This window comes from Bactrocera neohumeralis, chromosome 4 (genome assembly GCF_024586455.1).
Source record: "Bactrocera neohumeralis isolate Rockhampton chromosome 4, APGP_CSIRO_Bneo_wtdbg2-racon-allhic-juicebox.fasta_v2, whole genome shotgun sequence".
Taxonomy (NCBI): Eukaryota; Metazoa; Arthropoda; class Insecta; order Diptera; family Tephritidae; genus Bactrocera; species Bactrocera neohumeralis.
In genome coordinates this window covers 12750619-12768130 of record NC_065921.1, presented here as the reverse complement: position 1 = coordinate 12768130, position 17512 = coordinate 12750619, and positions in this window count along the sequence as shown.

Sequence of the window (17512 nt, the reverse complement as noted above, 5' to 3'; positions counted from 1 at the left end):
ACGCGCCACTGCCTGTTAATGTAAAGAATTCTAGTAATTTATTAAATATGAATGTCAACGAATTAACTCCGTTGCGGCTATGCGATCGTCTGCGAGCACAAACGACAAGTAAGTGAATGAATAGACACCCCCGCAAACAAATTTCATTTGCTTGCCGCACAGACGAGCTGGCACAACCGACAACAATGGGCCATGGGCCTCACAGCGAACCTAGACCACAGACACGCGTAGTTGTATGAAAACTGGTACCAGTGAGGGGGAGGTGAATTTTATGAGCAGCACGAAACGCTATCATCGCCTCATTGCACGCAGCGCTGCCTTGTAAGCGTGCGTGTGTGTCATTTTAACGACCTGTCTGTCCGCCAGCTTCCCTGACTGTCACAATAAAAGTGCCTGGAGGGAGCTGAGCGCCTTTTCATTCACTGAACCATGCCAACAATCAGCCAGCAAGAAGACTGTGAGGCCACCAACTCATAACAACTTGTGCATTAGCCTAAGTGTGTGAGTGTGTATGGCGCGCTAATGCGCTCGTCTGCAGATCCATCCATCGCGATGGGCATCCACCCACGCGGCAGCCACTCGCTGCGCTGAACTGATGAGGAAGTAACTAGAGCGCATAGCAAGATCGTTTGCATATTTTTCTTACTTCCTACAAACTAATTTTCCTTCTCATCATCCACACACGTAAACACATACATGCTAGCGCGATGGCGTGATCTTCAGTGATGATGGGTTTGACTTGCTTCCATTTGTCACTCACTCGGTCGGAGGGCACGCAGTGGGCATGTTGCCACATAAACACATATAACGATACAAATACACATTTTGTTGACATGAATTTTTCGATTACGTGTAATATGTGAAAAATGCAAATAAAACTGCCGCTTATATTGAAGATCTCCGTCAATAAATCTCTATAATGGAAATGCGCCTCTTGCTTTCGGCCGACACATTGATCGATGAGTCGTTTGCATGTGGCATGTGGCGATTGTGGAAATATTTATGGATTTTGTTTTGTCGAATTTAATTTATGTGTTTACGAAAATTATCTATGTTAATTGGAATTAAATATAATGAGTGCAATAAATAATGAATTATCTTTCCCAAAAAAGTTAAAATATGTTTTGGTGATTTCCGTCTAGAGAGTATGTAATGCAGTGAGAACTATATTTTTTCTCGAGAACAGCTGATTAATGTCACTTTTCTTGCATCCTACTCTCTAAGAAAATAATAGGGCTTGGATGGACGCTGAAAAATACATTTACATATACATAGATTAAAATAAAAGTATATGATATATCAGAAGATGTCATCAAATGTTGGAAAATGTGAAGAAATCGGAATAAACCGGGATTTGTATTCAGTCAGCGACGTTCAACTTGACATAATTTCGCAAAATTATTTCGGAAGTGCAGGAAGACAAGTGGAGTGTTCTCCAAATCTACCAAAACATGCTATTCAATCCGATGACAGTCGCGTATACATATGTAATCGTAAGGAATCGATAATAATTTTTATTTCTGCCACGTCGATAATAGCAAAACGGGGAAATGTTCAAACTGGTTGGAATGAGGACTAAAAATTTTAAGCTTTAATCTCATGAATAAAGACCAGGAAAATATAATCAGGCCAAATTCTCGTTCTATTGGCATACAACTAGGACAGTCGATTTTCAAAAGCTTCACTTAACGCGAATTTTTCAATAGCAACATATTTCACCACAGACAGGAACAGATAACTATTTATCACTTTACCAAAAGATGTTTAAGATTATCCATATCAAACCCCTGGAGCTTCTGGCAAGTCCGTACCTATAGGTGTGTCTTGGCATTACCCTGGTGGAACAAAATTCCTATACTATTGTCCTAAGCTAAACACTTTTATGCGATTGCTTGCTGGCAGTGAAGGACAGATTTTAGAGTTTGGAGGAGCTCCTTGTTAGAAGATTCCCCACCATTCTCACCAAAAATATAGAAAATCATTCCTAGTTATTAATCCTGGTTTAGCCATCGTTTGTAACGGCGCTTATCGATTCACTCTTTATCACCCATAACATTCGTTTCATGCATGGATCGATTTTCTTGCGATTCAGCATATATTAAACGATTTGTTTGCGTTAACTTGTGTATTACCCAGGTATCCAGCCTTATTTAAATGATATTAAAGTATTTTTTTGCTGAAAACATGTTTAACATGAAATGTTGGAATGTTTATTATGTTAGCCGCAGCTACGTCTCAGTTGGTTCATCTGTTGAGTCAAATTTTTGAGAACTCGTTCGAGCATTTCGTCTGCGAAGTTGAAGCGTGATTATCCGCATAGACTTAAGACTTTACATATCCCCACATGAAAAAGTCTGACAATTTGATATCACATGATCTTGGTGGCCAATCGACCGGCCCAAAACGTGAAATTATCTGCTCACCGAAGTGTTCTCTGGCGCCATCTTGTTGAAACCAAATGTCGCCGAGATCACGAGTTTCAATAGTCGGTTATCATGACCCGATAACGGTCGCCATTGACGGTTACGTTCTCATCGGCATGTCTTTTGAAGAAATATGGATTCTACCGGCCCACAAACCAAACCCAACTGTTTTTTCTGTCTTCGTCCCATATGCGGCAATATGCTTATTTACATACCCATTGAGCCAGAAATGGGCTTCATCGATGAACAAAATTTGGCTCGAAAACATCGAATAGTCTTGGAACTTTTCAAAAGTCAATAGAACGAAGTGATGTCGCTGGCGAAATTCGAGCACCAGCTGTATTTTGTATGCTTTTAATTTAAGATCTCGACGTCCGATTTGCTGCGAACGGCGCCGAATCGATTCTTCGTGTACTCTCTGCTGGTCGTTATCTATTCGGTCGAATAATGAATGCTGGGGCTCGAGATGGGTGATGGTGTTGCGAATAGTACGCTCAGTAGGCCGATTATGTTGTCCTTAAGTTGGGAGAAGCGCTCGAAACACATTTTTTACAGAACGGGAATTTACGTAATTAAGTTAAACAATTTGTAAACGTTGTTCATGCGTAAGTCTTTCCTTGATGGAATTCCAAATAATACTGAACCAAAATATCATGACAGCTTGAAACGACACAAGCGTGATATGTCAAAAAAAGGTTATTGAAAAAATTACCTCTACTTGTATCACCCATTATAATATAATGGTACAAACAATTAATGTTCAACGTCACCTTATCGGTTTTCCAACTTGAGAAAATCTTTTCAGGATAGATCGAGATTCGGAATCAAAAATTCAAGGAGAGCAGAGAAGTTGCCTGAATGTTTATCAGCTCTGTCGGTTTTGTTTCTTGGAAAATAACGTCTCGAAACCAGATTTGAAATGATACCAAAAGTCTAATTGCGGATTTGAGCAAATATACAGATGGATTCTTTGCCGTTCAGATGTGTTTACATTAAAAAAGTATATGCGAAGTATTTTTAACGACTCCATAAATCAGTTTCGTACGCAATTCGCTACCGATCACCACAGGAAATCACCATAAATTTGTTTATTAAATAAGAACATAAATATTTCACGAACTGCCAAAGACTAACATAACTTAGCACTTACGAGTGAGATTTTCGCAACCAAAAAGCATTTTAAACAAAGTCACCTGTCAGATGACAATGGAAAATTAAGCAATTTTACGATCGAAAGCCAAAGCAAAGAATAAATTTAAGCAAAACACAACAAAAGAACGTTTATTTTCTTCTGCTGCCGCCACAGTTTTTGCTTAAAGCATTTTTTACGCAGAAATGGCACTTTTATTACAGCAACCACGCTTGTGTATTCTTTATTTATGCAGAAAGACATGGAACAACAAAAAAAATATACAACAACGTTGGGGAGCCATTAAAGATGAATCAAAGCATTAGCGAAGTTGGCTGGCTGATCGCTGCGGTGGATCGCACAAATACATACAAGCATATATGTACATGTTTAAAGCTTGTGGGTACATATGTATGTACATGGCCATCAAAATGAAGGCAATAAAATGAAATTAAGAAGCTGCATTGTGTCCCGCGGAAGCTTTCAATTTTCAATTTCAAGTCAAGCAGCGCATAAACACACACAGACGCGCACACAAACAACAAACAATAAAATTTCTGCTTTGAATCAAAAGTAAGCAAGAATGAATAAGCGAAAGAACAAGAAGATAAGCGGCGCTGGCATGCGCTGCACATAAAAATCGAGCGCGCGGCGGAGCGCTTGATGGCGCAATGCATTTACGAATACAAAAACACCTACATACCCATTTACACACACGCATACACCTATCTCCGTGTATAGAAACATGCGCTTATGTGTAACAAAAGTCATGAAGAGAATGTGGAAAAAAGCAATAATGATAATAATAACAATAGCGCGGCTATATTCTATATCCGCATAATAAGCTATCGGGCGATCTAAGATGAAAAGCTGAAAGACCGCTGTGACGCGCAGGCGCAAAGGCCGCAGAGCAGGAGTGCGGCGTTCGTTGGATATTTGCTCCATTTCAAATGAATGTCGGCCACTAAAGTCAATGCAACAACAACAACAACAAACGAATGCCAACAATAGCTATTACACGTATCTACAAAAACACAAATTGACAATGGCATTGACTTTGAATGCCGCGTTGTTGTTGTTACTCTAAAGTGCGGGCTACGCTGCAACGCTACGGATTGTAGCTGTGGAGTCCAACAATTGACTCGCATGCTCAGACTTTTCTGTATCGACAGTCGGAGTCCACAGTTGCATGCCAACCTGTGTATATGAGTGTGTATGTATGTATATATGCTTTTGTTTGCAAGTTTTTGTTTGTGGAAATTCCTTTGAATGCGCTGCATTGCTCAGCCGCCAACTTTAATTGTTTGTACGCTTGTAGCGCTGCTCGAAAATATGGCTCAAACGGGCATTAAAGTCGCGGTCAGATGCCAGTTTTGATTGCTTCGACATACTTACTGCAATATACGCACATACACATGCACACTTGCATAAGCACATATCCGTAAATAGTGCGTTGTTTTTTGGTTCGGTGAATGTTGCATGCCTCTACGGCCGACACTGCCCGAGAACACATTTTTCGCCTTAATATGGCTCTCTCTTTGACTGTTCGCTGTTTGCCGCTATTGACGGCGCTTTTTGTTATTAGCTCTTACTACCGGGGAGCAGGCGAAAAGCGCACACAAAAAGGGGTTTATCATTACGATTACTTAGAGGCAATTATTCTCAACTTTCTATGCACATTTGTGCTCACATATGCTGGTCCATTGTTGTGGTAAGCGGAAACTACTGCATGCTGCAGGGTTGAATAATTATGATTTTTCATAAGTGAGCTTGCTGGAATGCACAACGGAGCTTAGGAAACAGTGGTTAGTATTTAGAGCCAGCCAACTCGTACATATTCCGTATTATTGCTATTATACTTTTGCAACGTGTTGCTTAAGAGTAGAATAGATAGTTGGATATACCTCATTTTTAGGTAAAATCACATACCTCAAGACTTTCTCTACCGATTTCAATCAAATTCAGTACCTAAAACTCTTATGTCACAGTAATTCTAATATATTACTGACTTTTGACCTCAAATATCGGTCAATGTGTGTGATATATAATTCAAATTCAGAAATAATCTTTTCCTGATTAAGGTATGTCTGTATGTGTCAAAAATGGGTTTAATCGTGCCATTACTTCCCTTAGCTCTCATACAGGGTTTGTCCGGAAAGTGTGTGCATCGACGGGATTCGGTAGAGGGCGTTCCTAGCTAACGAACGAGCGACTGGTCAGTTGTGTCCGAGCACCTGGAGAGTTAGGACAAACATTTTCGCGCGACTTGTGTGTGATCAAGCAGGCTTACCCAGATGTTGCATTAGCAAGAAGTGGTGTGTTTCGGTGACATCAGTGCCAAGAAAATTTGAACATGTATGAAAGTTACCACCAATTTTTGAATAACGTAATTACAGGTGACGAGTCATGGATCTTTGAGTATGATCCCGAGACAAAGAGGCAATCTTCCGAGTGGTACACGCCGGCAGAGGATATCCAAGCAGTATGCACCTCGGCTCTCAAGGCTATTTCGGAGAATGCCTTCCCTGACGCCTTCAGTGCATGGAAATAGCTCTGGCAGCGCTGCATCGACACAGAAGGAGCCTATTTTGAAAGTTTTTAAATAATTGTAACGATAGGTTCAATAAATTTTTTCGATCTTTCAAGTGTCTTGATACCGCATATCTCGGCGAACGTGTGAGCTTTCTCTATGAAAATGAGGGAAGGTATTTCACAGATAACAATGTAACTTTGTGCCTAAAACGGACAAAATTGGGCGACAACCTGACCTAGCCACAATATAATTAAAATAAAAATTTTCGAAAAACTGTGTGACTGTACTCCATATGATTTTGCTGGTATGAGAGGTATTTTATTAAACCTCAGGGAACATTTTATTATTATGTAGTATTGGCAAAAATAGATAAAATCGGGTCTATACTACCCGCAACTCTCATATACTACATATGTAGTTATTTTGTATTTTTTTTTAACTTTTACCCCCTCAAATGTTAGGGATTGGCACAAAAAAATCCTGCCTCAAGCCAGGCACTGTGGCTTAACTCTAAGGGATCGCTTATTTTTTTTAGTTTCCTATACATTTAACATAGTAATTTTCAGTTTTTCATTCAAACTAAAATTTCACCAATTAATTTGTTGTCGTAAGTTGTGCTGACTCGTGTGGTTCTCCGAGCGGTTCTTTATGCCATGTTTAGGGCAATCAGACTTGAGCGTGCTTAACTTTTATAGTATCAGGACCATAAACACTACTCACATTTTCAGATGATTGGCTTGCGTATTCGACTTTATCGCAAAAAATCTTGAAAATGTGGCGTAATTTTTATTTGCTTGTGTCCAAACTTTGACCCGTGCTCAAACAATATCAGGTCAAGAAATCCCAATACGGTCAGAGGAGTGGTTTTAGTAACTTAATTCTACTCATACAACGCGATAGTGCATATTATATTTAATTTGTTTTTACTAGATCTTATTTTTATATTTAATTTTAGGAAAATGTATCATAGTCTACCAGTATAAATTTAAAAATATATACATATCTAGAATTCGAGCAAAACCTCTACATCTGCTCGACACTGCCTGCATTAACTAATAAATAACTTGGTTGGGACATAAATCTTTTACTGCTCCAGCTTGCCTCTCACTTATTTACCACCCGAAAGAACGTTACCCAGCACTATTTCAGCATTAAAAAGTAATACGTTAATACGCGGTTCATAAAACTATAAGCCAGTTGCCAGTATGCAAGTTAGCTCGTAAGTTTCAAGAATTTGCTCGGCTATGAAAATTCCGCCCTCATTTCTGTAGGTGCATGCCACTTATGCAGTCAGCAGTCAAGTTCAGCGGAGTTGAGTTAAACGGCGTTGCGGCAAGTTAACTGTTGCAACTGTCATTTAAAATGCATATATAAATGTAATTCTTGCAACAGCCGACATGTTTTCTTGGATTTTGTCGAATTTAGTTTGTATAGGCAATTCTTTACCCCTAAATCATATTTGATATATTCATATATGTATTTATATCTGAGGATATGGCAAGTAATTGACGTTTTGTATATAAAAATTTGCCAATTACTTAGTTATTCTTGCAAAAATGGGTGCATATCTCTCTCAATGGAGAAAATTATTTCTGAATAAAATCGTAGCAATAATACCACTCCCTAACGCCAATATTTTCTATAATGTACTCTTTATGAGTATATCACAAACGCTGATATTTTTATAACTGATCTTAAACCATTGTTTCGAATCTATCACTTCTAATCAAGATTCTTCATAATGAATTGAAACTAGAAACTAAACGTGAACTGTAATTTTTTTAAATGAACTGTTAGAAGCTAGATATGATTCAGATTACCCACCAGAAAACAACAGTTCGCTTATACGAAGGTAGTAGGGGTCTATTGGATAAGATGCATAGATGCGTTATATCTAAGTCCTAAAAATACTTTTCTAATAGATTAAACATAAAACCTTTGAACTGATGAACCAAAATCTGAATAAATTGTACTGATTGAATAATACATGTTTTTCAATTCCTTGCAACAAAGCTTTTGATGTTTTAAAACTATCTTTACAATAATTATATCCTGAAAAAGGTATATAAAGTTTGTCTCGAACGTTACACACATAGCATTGAAGAACATATAAAATAATTATATAAATATACATATGATCGGCATGTTGAACTGAGTGGATCTGAAATTATTCATCTGAAAATTTTCAGAGATCCATTTCTCACAAAGACTCTGCTCATTGGTGGAAACAGTCAAAATCGGACCTCTATAACATATACTATATGTAGTTCAAAACAAACTGATCCATTAAAACTCACTATGTTATTTTTGTTCAGTGTTGTTTGGCATTTTATTATGAAAGGACTTACGCCTATACAACGTTACAAATCGTTCAACTTTATTACGAAAATTCACGTTCTGTAAAGAATGTGTTTCGCGCGCTTCGTTCAGCTTATGGTCAACATAATCGTCCTACTGAGCGTACTTTTCACAATACCATTACCCATTTGGAGAGCCAGCATTCATTATTGGATAATATTTGATCATATAGCTTACGTCCAGCACGCAGTGGAGAAAATATAGCGGTCGTAGCTAAGGGTATATGCGATGACCTTGTAGAGTCGATTCAGCGTCATTTGCAGCAACTCGGACTGACATATGGAACGATTTTAACTGAAGCCGCTCGACTTTCCCAAGTGAAATAGCTTCGCTCTAAGGGCCCCAAGAAGATCCATTTCTGGGTCAATGAGTATGTAAACGAGCAAAGATTACCGCATTTGGACGAAGACCAACCTGAAGAAGCTGGATTTATTTAGAGAACACTTCAGTGAGCAGAATATTTTACGTTTTCTGTGGGGATATGTAAAGTCTAAAGTCTATGCGGACAATCCCACAGTCGAAATGCTCGAACGAGTCATCGAAAATTTGACTCAACGGATGGACCTTCTGAGACGTAGCCGCGGCCAATATTTGAAAGAAATAATTTTTAAAAAATAAATGTGAAGGTAAGCTCTTTCGAATGATAATAAACATTCCCCCTTAAATTTGTAGCTTCTGTGTTTTTTTGCATGGTATATCAGAATGTTGAACTTTTTTATTTGACGAAATTGGGCACGGATTGTTCTCAAAGTCAACGAAGTCAAGAAATCTTTGGGACGGATAAAAATCAAAATAAAGATCTTTTATACCTTTAATGCTATATGAAATGTACCCGTGAAGGGTATTATAGGTTCGGTGCAGCCGAAGTTAAATCGAAGAAAATTAAAATGTAATCGGCTCACAAAACGTAGACGAGTTTTCTCGGTGTTAAAAATATTCCTGAAACGGCTAAACCCATTTTCCTAAATAAATACTCTATAATTAAAGTTCTTTTAATTCTATAAAGACACTTTTCATTTTGTGTTTATTAAATAGAATCACAAAAACCGCGTTTTTTCTGAATGGCGAGAGGACATAACTCCTTTAGACTAATAAGACCCTCAATCATCCTACGGAATCATATTGTAATACCAAGTACCGTTTAGATCTAATTTAACGAAGAACTAGACATACATATCTAGGATTAAATCGAGTAACAGACATGCTGAATCCAAATCTTTTGACGCTTTTTCGTTACTCCTTGGTATCGGTTTAAAAAAATCTGTCCGCGATTGAACAAAAAATAATAAAAAGTTGATTTTCTCGAAAAATAAAGTAAAGAAAGAAAAAACGACACTAAAAGAAAATGATAATAATAGTAAACTAGCGCTAAAACAAATTAGCATTTGATAGTCAAAAACTCCGTCCAGCAACTGAAGCACCACTATTTGTACGACCACTTAAACCACTTCATTAGAATTTAAGAAATTTCTGTGTTATCATATATGAAAACATTTACTGCCATTCCGCAACATGCCTCACCCCTGTTAGCAAAGCCATAAAAATTGCAGCATGAACGTATTGAGTAAGTAGTAAATGTAAGCACCGCAGGAATGATTCTCATTAAAAACCACTAAAAGAAAAATAACACACAGATTAGTGCAACGGATAAAATGCCGAGGCACTGCATAGATATGCTCATATATATGTATGTATGTATGTGTATGGCTTTAAAGTTACTAGCGCATTAGTATAAGTGCCATCCATTTGTAAGTATGTATGTATGTGTGAATATGTATTTTAGCACATTCATTGCACCAACTAACAAGCGACGCGACGCGCCGATAGCCTCGACCGCTACTTCAGTCGGCTGATAAATGAGAAAATCGCACTGCACAGCGGTGAGTTTGCATAATAATTGGAAATCGTACGTCGTCAGCCAATTAACGAACCAATGAACGAGCGAACGGTGCACAAAAAAGTGGCTACTTAATTTTCGCAGCGCCAATGGCGGGAAGTTAACAGCGGCGCAACGGAAACAAAAAACGTAAAAAACATCAATGGAAATAAATTACATACATACATACGTATATGCAGACAAAAATTCAGCTGTAACAATTCGAAAGCAATTGCCTTTTCGGGATTGCACGGCAAAACGGTGCGGCATGCCACAGCGTGGTGAACAGTTAATGCACCTACACATTGTAACAGAGCAGCAAAAAACCAAAGCAGTAGCTACAACAACAACAACAGCAGCGGCAGCAGCACAGCAGTAGTGAAAAGCCATAAATGCTGCAACAACAATTAAAACAACAGGATAATAGCAGCGTGATTCCTGATAATTTGTTGGTGCGAGTGCACTTAGTGATGTAACGAATACTTGCCGGAGTAGGCGAATATGCGAATACTATGTATTTTGGTATGTACTTGTATACAGGGTTTGTCCGGAAAGTAATAGGACTGATTTTCTTCCGCCGCGACTATACTTCGGAGCCTGCGCGCATCGACTGGATTCGGTATAGGGCGTTCCTAGCTACGAACGAGCGGCTGGTCAGTTGTCTCCGAGCACCTGTAGAGTCAGGACAAACATTTTCGCTCGACGTGTTTCTGTGAGCAGTACAAGCCGAAAATGCAGGGTTCCTTAGAGCATTGTCTTTTTTGACATGAAAGGCATCGCCCACCATGAATTTGTTCCTCCTGGACAAACCGTCAACGCCATGTTTTACGTGGAAGTCCTCAAGAGACTCAAATGAAGGGTCAATCGGCTCCGACAAGACATCGCAGCCGATTGGAAGTTGGACCACGACAACGCCCCGGCTCACACCTCCTTTCTTGTGGCCAGATGTGACCTCCTGGACTTTTTTGTTTCCTTGCCTGAAAAGGCCGATTAAAGGCAAGCATTTTAAGATGACAGAGGGGATCCAAGCAGCATGCACTTCGGTTCTCAAGGCTATTCCGGAGAATGCCTTCCGTGACGCCTTCAATGCTTGGAAATCGCGCTGGCAGCGCTGCATCGACGCAGAATAAGCTTATTTTGAAAGTTTTTAAAGAATTGTAATGATTGGTTCAATACATTTTTTTAAATCGACTCAGTCCACTTAATTTTCGGACAAACCCTGTACATTTATGAGGACGAGTTATGACTCTCTAGCCTTAGTTTTGTATTAATTAATATAAAACTCAGCTGATAGTTTGAGTAACTAAATTTAGGTTGGATATACTTGTAGATGGTTGATAAAATGTGGCAAAAGAAAATACTTAGTTATTTTCTTCTTCTTTGGCACTACATCGGTGGGCCGGTCTGGACCGAGAACACAAAGCTTCAATAGTTGCATCTGATCTATTCGTGGTTACGTCAGTTATAGACCCCAAGTGCTGCCAGGTCGCTACGCATTTGGTCCTTCCAAGGCGCCCTTGTTTCCGTTTTCCACCCATGGATCTCGAATCGAAGGAGTTTTTCACTGGAATGACCTTACCGGCGCTTTCGTTGGAATTTTATGCACTTAACTATATCTATGTCGGCATAGAACTCATACAGTTCGTAGTTCCATCTTCTTCAACATTCACTATTCATGCAAAATCATGTCTCATGCGGACGGCTCCACAGACCTTGCATAGAAAATTGCTCTCGAATGTTCTAAATGTTTGTTTATCTCGATTCGTCATCGACCATGTTTCTGCGCTATACAATAGGACAGACATGATGAGGTACTTATAAAGCGTAATTTCCGTTTGTCGAGAAAGGGGTTTGCTTCTCAATTGCCTACGGATCCCAAGATAGCATCTGTATGCAGTAACTACTCTGCCCTTGATCTTCAGACTTAGGGTATTGGTGGAACGTATGTTGGTTCCGAGATATACAGAGCTCTTCACTTTTACAAATTTAAAGCTGCCAACAATGAGCTGCAAGGAATCTTTGCATGTGGGCTTTATGTATTTTATCTTGCCTTCGTTCAACCACTTTCACTTTTCTTCTAGACTGGAAAAGGCTACACTGACGGCTCTGTTTTCCCATGGCAATATCATCATTGTACTTTTATAGTAGACAGTGCCACTGCGTTTCAGATTAGCGTTGCGTATTTTTTTTCCAGCATTATATTGAAGAAGTCTGATAATAAATAAACCGATGAATTTTAAGTCAAGAGAACCAAATATATCCTCGAATTTCAGCGGCACATACTTTAGAAAAAACTTTCGACCGAAATCGAGTATAAACGCACCAACTGTATTCGGAAACATTGCACATGATAATATTACAACAACAAAAACCACACCATATTCTCGGTCCATTGCTGCAGTGGCCAACGCTGATTACCCATAATGTTGGATACGTTGCAGCTACTGCAGGCAAATATTTGCGCGCAACGGTTGACGATGCGACACTGGCAATGGCGAAACTGGATGGCGAGCGGATGCAATGAGCGTGCAACGCACGGACAGGGCGCGGACGAGGCTCATAACAAAAGTTGTATTGTACGGGCCATTTCCACTATTTATTAGCAATTGCTGGCTGACTGCGAGCAGCTGGCGTGGCGCAAATAGTCGCACATACAGGCGAACACCCACCGGCCGGCGAATGGTGGGCAAACAAAGCGAATAAAACAATAATAACAACAGACAAAAGTACATATATTTTTAAGTTGAGGACAATAAAAACGTTTTCGTGGCTTTTTACGCGGTTTGGCATTCATTTTTGCTGTTGTTGTTGTTGATGTTATTGCCGCTGTTCTTGTTGTTTCGCGCGATTGCTTGTGGTGGCAGAGAGATTCCTGCGTTGGCAGCAAGAAAGTTTTCGTTGACTTTGTAGGTTGGCAGATTTGCAGGTTTTCATGTTTACAACTCTCTTGCTCTCTCTCTTTCCCTCTTCATTGCTGTGAAAATCTGTTGGCACGTATGCATGGGCGCGTGTTTGTCCGTGTGATTGCTGCATGTTTGCCGTTTAATTGATTATTTGCTTACTGAAATGTCAATGCAATGACAACTCAGCCACCAGGATTCCGCACACATCGCGCATATTTAAATAATAAAACTGGTTATGACTCAATTTCCCGAGTGGCGTGACAGCATTGCGTGCCCCACAGGCAGCAGAGCGCGCGTACACATGCACACATGTGCAAATATAATTAAAAACGAGGAAAAGGAGTAACATAAAAGAGGAGAGATGTTCGCCTGTGGTTTGGCTTGATATCAGGACTGCAATCGGCAACAAATAAAACTCTAATTTATGACATGATAGTGTGGCTAATTGGTCGTCTTGTAGCATTTTTTTCCTCGACTATTTCTGCCTTTGCGTTTCGAGTCCCGTATTGGCTTCCATATTCATTGCGTCTGCTGTGGAGCCGCAGGCTGCCACATACATACATATGCATATGAGTGTGCTCTGTGTCTTGCGTTGATTAAATTTACCTCCAGTTTGTGCGCATGCGCAGTAAATATTTGATTGCCAGCAATGTGTTATTTGTTGGTTGCAGATGCTAGCAGTTTCGTTCGCAGTGTACACGTATGTAGGTAAGCATGTATGCGTGTGTGTGGTATAGTTTGAAGCAATTTCATTAGTTTTTTGTTTGCTGTTTTCTTGTGTCAAGCACGGACTCCTTTCGCTATAATCGTACACTGCACAGCGATGTTGCGTTCTCACCTCCTCGGGCAAGTGGAATAATTACTCTTTTATTCAACTGACATACGAATCTTTGCTTGTTTTAGTGAATACTTAATTGTATATATGTTCATAAATTTACTCCTTGGTTTTTATAGATTTGTTAAAAGAGAAAAAACGTAGAAAGATAAAAGACAAAGAAAGACAAGTCACAAATTAACACAAATGTTCATAAATATGATATAAAGTCAGCTCGAATATTATTATGTGTTGATATATGTATGAGAGAGTTAGGATAACGTCTTAACAATTAAGTTATTTTTTCGGGATCAAACTGTGTTCCCTTTAATTCGTTGAGATATTCTGATGCATACTATATGGCATAAAATAAACCAGAAAACAAGAAAATGCGTTCATTTCGGTTTCCCAGTTTTCAGCCAGTTTGCATGGCAGTGTTATATGGTACAGTGCATCCGTTTCCTTTAAGGAAACTTGATTTGGCTCGATCAGTTTGTATGGCAGCTATATTTATTTTATAAATAAATTTCACGTATTAATCGACATATACATATATTCGGATAAAGTTAACGGGGGAAAGGTTTGTACGTAAAATTACATTCCAGAGGCAGTGGGTAATTTTCTACCTATTCGCCTAATCCTGGCATTATGCTTTCATTGCCATTGAGCTGGTTGGAGAAGTGTTCCCTCCATAATTTTAGTATGCTCTGCGCATTGATTACTAGATCACCTCTGGGGGTTCTACAAGAGTATGCTGCTCTCTCCGCTGCGACACGGCACTCCTCATCGTACCAGCTGTTCTTTTGCATTTTCCGAAAACCAATGGTTTCGGTTGCAGCTGTACGTAAGAAGCTTGAAATGTCGTCTACTGTTCCCTTATACCGAGTTGTTGACGAGTGCTCTCAGAGAGCAGGAGTGCAAGTCGAGGATAAAATCGATCGGCTATCTGTTGTGATTGCAGCATCTCGACGACGAACCTTCCTTTTGTTTGTTGACGTGCGTTTTTTGCTGCACAGAGGCAGGTGCGTATATTAGCTGCAACAAGATAGTGGTCCGAGTCGATATTAGTACTTCGGAGCGTGCGCACATCTAAGACACTGGAGACGTGATCTATATATTTAGTTGGTGGCTATTGGTTGTTTGGTGGGCCCAAATCAGCGATATGTTGAAGAACTTCGCTTTGGTGCGGATTGTGGCTAGACGTTCATTCACTGGGCTGAATGACAGTACTCGGCGACGGAGGCTTTCTCCCATGTAGTAAATGTCACGACGGCGGTGATGTTAGCCTTCACTCTAACTTGTTATCCTTAGTGCGTTTGCTATGGTCGTCATCAGAAAGGGGTCTCTTCCGAGGCAGTTTGTGCTTTTTCGTGGTGGGCTGTTTTTAAGGAGCGGGTCCCAAACCCAGCGCACAACCCTGTAGAGGAGATGTTTCGCCTCCTCGCTTTCAAACAGATGTTCTTTGGCTACACAGAGGTTACTTGGTCTAGAACCGGAAGTTGTTAGCTGCTTAAGCCATATGTAAAAAAATCGTTTCTGGCTACTCCCAAGTGAATGGCAATCAGAGAACTTTCCTCGCTTGCGTGAACTTCTACACATGACTCCATCCTCTCACGTTAGTTATTGAAGTTAAAATTTATGTCCAGAAAATTAGCTAAGACAATTTTAGAGTGAAATGATGCCTCTATTAGAGACATTCTAGAGCCACTGTAATTTATGAGTAAATTTTGCTCCCGAAGTCGACCTAAAGTTCAAATTCATCGCTGACAGAGCCTCATGTAAAATGTATATACGTCCTAAATCAGTTGAAACAGCACTTCAAGGTTCGAATTTATAAAGCTTGCAAATGTTTATGCAAATTTAGAAGCATATGGGTGGTCTATAAACTAACAGTTCGAGAACAAGTAATCAACACATGGAGTATCAACAATCGCTGTAAGGCATAGTTCATTATTGTGTTCAAGAGTCATTTGACAGCTCCATTAAATCTTGATTAGTTTTGATCGGTCCTATCACCCGACTCGATCATTAAAAGCTATTATGAATCATAAATTAAATGGCATAGTTAGATTATTTTCGTAATAGAGGCGCCCGCCTACTAGGCCGACAGCTAAAGTTTGCTTAGGCTATTGTGTATATGTACGCATGTACATATGGGCATGTAGTGGCGGCTGTTGTAAATTGCCTCTTTTAACAATTTAATTATGTTATTAAAGAAGCAAATAGCTTTGGCTGCCAACAATTATACGCTACTCGCATGTGTGTGGCACTTTTAAGCACTTGAAATTTAGTTGTACAACAAGTGTTCGACGCGCATGCGTACATGCTACACAGCAATAAATATGGTTATCTATACTTTTATATACATTTTACCTCAAATTCGCTACCGATTGTGGTGGAAGCGTGCATTGCCGGGGTGAGTAAGCGTCAGATGGGAAATAAATTGCATGAATTAGCATTTTATGAATGGGGAAAAAAGCAAGCGAAAAGAAGATGTATGAAATAAACAAAATGAAAAAAGAAATGACAACGGCAACTGCCAACGCATTTTTACAACGCAGTCGGTCTGGCATTCTGTCAATGAGCCATCAACTGCATCGTTTCTATGTAAGCAAGAGAGTAAGCCTTGTGTAAGTCGGTGTAGGAACTGCGTAAAACTACTCATGCAGCAGTGCCACAACCTGTTGAAAGTTACCGCATTACCGTGTGGCATGCGTCGTAGCTGAATTTAATGAATATTTTTACGCACAAGAGCCAACAGTAGTTAACTGTTTGGTGGTTTTGTTGCATGGAAGAGTGCTCCGTTGAAGTAGCTTTGATTGACTGACTGACTTTTATGCACTTCAATGCGGGTCTTCAAACCGGTAAGTGAAAATGTTTGTAGGAGTGTGTGTGCATGAGCACTCTTGCGGTTTTATGCTGATTTTGCGGTAAATTTCTACACATTTTTGCTTTGCTTTTGTGCGTGTTGCGTGTCGTTGGTCAAACTCAATCACAGCAGATTTATGACTGAGGCTGCTTTCGCCCATCATTCAATAATGATGCTTAATGGTTTTGTTAGTAAATTAAAACTGCATTGATGTTATCTAACGTATGGATGTGCCAGTGTGCTCTCTAATGGTTCGCTTTATTACACCTGCTGCAATTTGCATATAATACCGCACTGAGTATACCTTAGCATATGTTGGCGGTAAGTATAAATGCTAGTGATATGGTTTATATGAATGCTTAATTGCTATAGAAGGAAATTTATATTCCATGAAAAGCAAATTTGAATTTGAATACCTATGTTAATACTTATGTATATAATTTTGTTTTGAAATGCATTATTCTTTATGTACACTGAATATCTACGTACGTATAGAAAATTTTTTACTTTTGGAACTAAAAGTTCTTATTTTGATACTGATTATTATTATTACGATATTAAAGTAGGCCACTTTATGACCAAAAATTGGCCAAATCTGGCAAAAACT